A 5,016-nucleotide genomic window follows, 5' to 3' on the forward strand; every position below is an offset into this window, starting at 1 on the left:
ACCATGCCACGCTCAAAATTGCTTAAATCACCTTTCTATCCCATTCAGACATTCAGTTTGGAGTTCAGGAGATTGTCTTGACCAGGACCACACCCCTAAATGCATTGAAGCAACTGCCATGTGATTGGTTGATTAGATAATTGCATTAATGAGAAATTGAACAGGTGTTCCTAATAATCCTTTAGGTGAGTGTATATATATATATATATATATATATATATATATATATATATTAAATAATTTGATGTCTACCTATGCCTCATTATTATAATCCTGCTATTATCATATCTATATTTATATAGATATTTTGTTTACTTTACCAGTCCTCACCCTGAGTGCAGATGGCGAGAGCCTAGATGAAGATGGTGATGAAAGTCATTGTTGTTGTGGATTGTGTTGCCATGAAGGGCAGCTCTCAGTCATGAAGTGTTAAACTCACAGGGCTATAAACACTCCCAGAGCACTGAAGCATGTGCTGCCCATGCAAAGTGGCACTTCAATGCAAATTGTCTTCCTGGGTACAGCAGCATTTAAAACAGTGTTATAAATACAGGCTCTGTGCTGTGTGTTCTGACAGAGCTAGTTGAGCAGTTTAGCTTGAACCCTCATAGGACAGCAGGGCTAGACAAGCAGCTTTTCAAGTCCTCAACTGTATATGCTACCTGGGAAACAATAATGAATCCCTGTTTATATAACAGGGATGATTGCTGTAATGATCCTATTAGTGTGGAGTCTAACAAATGTCATTTACTCCATCAGTTAGTCTCCAGAAAACTGTGTCTGGAGTCCAGATTGGTCTTTCCCTTGTCCTCACTCATATGTGTGTTCTATAGCTCTGTAATAAGTGAATTCACTCATGGTTACAAATGCTTAAGTGGAGAACGTATAATGATGGGGGCAAATTGACATGGGGATGAATTGTTGGGGATGAATTGGTGTGCTTCCGCTATAACCACTCTGTCCACAGTAGTAATCTCCTGCATCTTCTGCTTGGACTGGACTGATGTTCAGGTTAAAGACGGTCCCAGATCCACTGCCGGTGAAATGATCAGGAATCCCAGACTGACGGTTTGATGCATAATAAACCAGGAGCTTGGGAGACTGGGAGTCAGAACAATCTGCCCACTGGACTCTGGAAAATAAGTACTGATAGAAATAAACAAATATTTCTAATGAATACATAGATTTAAAATCATGACATACCAGCCATTAAGTTATATTGTTATGAATGTAAGTGGTTTTTGAAATATAATATAGTAATTCTTTTGAATTCTCACCTCTAGTAAAGAGCCCCAGTGTCCCCAGCAGTAGAACCAATGGCATCATTGTTTTGTGTCTCACTGACTCTGAAAGAACTGAACAGTGTCTGATCAATACTGTGAGTCTTAAAGGGTTTGTAGCAGTGAGGCAGGACAGGCATGCAAAGCAGCTTCCTGTATACAAATCCTGTCTCAGACAGTTAGATGAGAACTGAGCCATGGAGACACATGGCAATTGACAGGGCATCTATCACTGCCTTATTGTATTTGTAACCTGTCACAGGAAGAGACTAGGGCAGATCATTTTTAATTATGTTATTATTCACTGTCTTTTTGCACATTTTGTATTATATTTATTTTTTCTTTGACTGCAATTTTGTCCCCATTGGCATGTGATACCAATGTGCGGTGCTGTAAACAGTTTAGCATGAACTCTCCTAGCACTGTATGCCTAGACAAAGAACAGCTCTGTGTTTTAATAATGTGAGTTGTATGCAGTACTTGATATTATTGTTTGTGTATTCACCATGGATAATTGTTTTAATGGAACTGTGAAAGTCAATCCTCTGGCTTCTCCAGAGTCTCAAAAATGTTTTCTACTTCATCTGCTAGTCTTCTGGATCAGTAGGGGAAACTGTTTCTGGAGTCCATGATCTTTTCCCTGTCTTACTAAAGAGTAGCCAGACAGCAGGGACACACAGGCTGCTCCTATTGCGCCGGGCAGGGCCTGCAGGAGAGAGACTGGGACAGCAGGGGCAAAGAGGGATGATCTGTTTTCCTCATGTAGTTGGTAACTTTGTTCATACTTTGTAACACTGAGGAAGGCTTGGGGACATAATAGAAATATATAAAACTCAAAGAAGCGATAAAAGGTTTTGAAGTCATTGGTTTTTTTTTGGTATTCATATGTATTTCAAAATGTCAGTTTTCAGGCGCAATTGCTTCATAGCTGACATATTTGAGCCTCAGTCTCCTTCATTTATAAGTTGGACAGCAAGTCCTAGTGTCATGCCTTTTAAATAATGCCTGTGTTAAACTGTTGTTAAATGTTTGATAACATGGTGGCAAGTATCCAGTCACTGAACCTGGAATATGAATGTAACTGCCTCTCAGCTTTAGTTAAGTTTGTGACTATTTTTTTGGTTCCTACCTAAAATTAATAGGATATCGTAGAGGCGGAACTAATTAGCGCCATCCTTGTGTTCCGCACGTAATTAAAGGGGGCACAACATCTGAAGTGTAGAGCTAAAACATAGCATCGCAAGAGCTCTCCGAGCTAAGTAAATATTAAGAATATAAAGATATCTAAATGTATATTATCCGAGTAAAGAAGACAAGGAAGAAGGCTTTTGAGATTTAGCCCCTCCTAAGTAGGAAGCAGCCTACGAGGTATGTTTCTTTTGTATCCAGTTGTCTGTGATATATTTCATGTGCATAGCTTGTGTTAACTAGTGTGTAACTATAACGGCACAAACTGTATTCAAGACATACATACATGCATTGTATTTATAATTTCCTTTTATTTTTTTTTCTCTCTTTCAACCCAGTTCTCACGGGTTGACATGATATGTTGTTGAAATAAAACCCCGTTTTTTAACCAAGACCTCGTGCTTCGTGTTGACTACTGGAGGGAGCTACAGTGAGAGCTCGTCTGCTCCGCATGAGGAGGCGAGGAAGACGGCATCGGAGAGCGCGAGTCGTGGCTGGGCTGAGACATCTCCATCGCAGCGCGCGCCTTCACAGACGGCATCGGAGAGCGCGAGTCGTGGTCGGGCCGAGACATCCGCACATGACAGCGCGAGAAGAGGCAGCGCCCACGGAAGAATCAGGTTTCATAACGCAAATTAAGCTGTAATTCAGAGACATTAAGCGTTCTGGGCAAGAGAATGAGACATTTCTTTGCATTTCCCATTAGTTAATGTTTTGTTTACTTACCTTTTCTCAAATTGAAGTGGATTGATATTGCTACTGTGTTGATATTGTGTCTACTGATGAGTAGGATGTGAATATTAAGAACTATTAGTACCGAGAGTAAGGCAGAATTGGTCATATTTAGACTTAAAAGTGAATGGTTATTACTTAATGTGGTATATGTACAAGTTTAACTAAGAGTTAATATTTTTGGTTTGTTTAATTTCATTTGTGGTAATTTAAGATTTAAATAAGGCCATATATAACTATAACAAGTTATCAGGCAAGAAGACCATAGCTCCATAGATCACAAAGTGAGTGTTACTAGTCTTTGAGTACAGTTAGTACAGTTTTTTATTTTGGAAAAAGCAAGTTAATTTAGCTGCAGAGAGTAATTTTTCTCCAAAGTAGTGTCAGTAGCTGCAAGTAATTAAAGGCTGACTATTCACATATCAGAGATTAAAAACAACTACTCAATTGAGCTTAAGCTAAGTTAAACATAACTTAGATTATTGTGAACAAGGTAATTTACTCAACTAAAAAACAAGTTTAGATTTAAACCAAACTAAAGCAAAATGTCAGAGTTTGAGCTTTTCTTTGAGAGTGACAAAGAGGGTGCAGGTGAAGACGCGCAGCAGCACTGCGCAGACATGCAACCACAAGCTGCTGAAGGCACAGGAGATAACCACACTTCCTCACAAGAGCCACATAGAAGCCAAAGGGTCCGCAGGTTTACGGAAAAGGGCCAAGAACTGCACGATCAGCAAGTAAGAAGATTTGCACACCGTTTCAGTGTGAGCTACGAGAAGTGGAAAGCTATCGCTAAGGATGCCAAACAAGCGCTGAGTGGACAATGCTCAAACAACCTGCTGCGTGACCACATCACTAAGATAAGCAATGCCTCAGATAATCTGAACGTTGTTTATGAAGATTTAAGGCACATTGACATTCCCGACCAAGACACACGTCGCAGAGCAGACACCTGCGAAGCAGTAACAAGAACAATCATCCAGACTGCAAAGGCTCTTCTAGACACAAGAGGGGGTGAAGAACAAAGAGTGAAATCAATAGAGTCTGTAATTGAAGCTGCAGCCTCAGACAAAGTAAGCGTCAACTCTCACCGCACCAAGTCGTCTGCTCATTCTCAAACTAACTCAAGAATAACATCCCGTTCAAGCCAGTCTTCTGCAAGACGAGATGCTGCTGCTGAAGTTGCTGCCAATGAAGCCACTTTAAAAGTACTGCTAGAGCAAGAACGTCATATCAAAGAACTTGAAAGACTCGAAACTGAAGCAGCCAATTTACGAGCTAATCAAGAGGCTGAAAATGCAGAAAGACAAAGGGTGCTGGAAGCCAAGCGCAGAGAACTAGAAAGATTGGAGACAATCAAGAAGCTAGAGGCTGCTAAGGCGAGACAGCAAGTATATGAACAAAGTGAATGCTCAGATGAAGAAATATTTGGGCTGCTCCATCAATGTGTCCCTCCGAAGGAGAATGAGGAAGTCAAGCATGAAAGTAGCCTATTGCAGCATCGCTCCCCACCTCACTCTCTGACACAACCAAAACAAGAAGACAATACTGCAGCTCTTGTTAGAGCATTCGCAGAGTCCATCAGTGCGAGTCGTCTTCCCGTACCTGAACCAACAACGTTCAACGGCGACCCACTCAGATTTAATGACTGGAAAGTCTCCTTTCAGACACTTATTGACAGGAAAAACATACCAGCTGAAGAGAAAATATACTATCTGCGAAAGTATGTGGGTGGACCAGCCAAAAAGGCCATTGAAAGCTACTTCTTGCTAGGCACAGAGTCAGCTTATTGTGCAGCGTGGACCATCCTAGAAGA

General features: G+C 40.8%; 1 long non-coding RNA gene across 1 annotated transcript; it reads left to right on the forward strand.

The window, feature by feature from the left end:
- Positions 1-2,363: 2,363 nt before the first annotated feature.
- On the forward strand, positions 2,364-2,860 carry LOC136766388 (uncharacterized). Its single transcript, XR_010821729.1, has 2 exons — positions 2,364-2,648; positions 2,807-2,860. It is a non-coding gene; the product is annotated as an uncharacterized LOC136766388 (long non-coding RNA).
- Positions 2,861-5,016: the final 2,156 nt, after the last annotated feature.

The sequence above is a fragment of the Amia ocellicauda genome, chromosome 13, assembly GCF_036373705.1.
Source record: "Amia ocellicauda isolate fAmiCal2 chromosome 13, fAmiCal2.hap1, whole genome shotgun sequence".
NCBI lineage: Eukaryota > Metazoa > Chordata > Actinopteri > Amiiformes > Amiidae > Amia > Amia ocellicauda.